Source organism: Rhagoletis pomonella, unplaced genomic scaffold, assembly GCF_013731165.1.
Source record: "Rhagoletis pomonella isolate Grant_MI unplaced genomic scaffold, Rhpom_1.0 Rhpom_scaffold_00004, whole genome shotgun sequence".
Taxonomy (NCBI): Eukaryota; Metazoa; Arthropoda; class Insecta; order Diptera; family Tephritidae; genus Rhagoletis; species Rhagoletis pomonella.
Genome location: NW_023458558.1, coordinates 60,687,021 through 60,687,465, shown reverse-complemented (window position 1 = coordinate 60,687,465; position 445 = coordinate 60,687,021).

Here is a 445-nt window from a genome sequence, read left to right as displayed (position 1 = left end):
AAATACTAATGCATGAAAATCCTAACCTCAAAAAAATCACCCATTATTACTTGAACATTGCAGGCAAATATTTTAAAGCGTTTATACCCGTGCCCTGGGATGCCTGAAATGCATGAAGCGCACGAACGTTCAGAGGAAGCGATATCATCTGTTGATGCGCAGACGCAAACTGAGTAAGTGTACAAGAAATAAATAGTTTCTTACAAAATTATGCTCAGGACCTAAATTTACACTGAATACATACATAAATACGTATGTGTGTGTACATGAATTTGTTTACCAACACGTTTTTCTATTTTTTCTTCAGCAATGATTCCATACAATGTAATTTAAAAACGGAATTATACCTTCTTAATGAAAAAATTGAGACAATGGAAGACACAATAGCGGATCTTACCTCCCAGTTAAACGAGGCTAAGTTTGTACAAGCCTCCAAGAAAAAAAT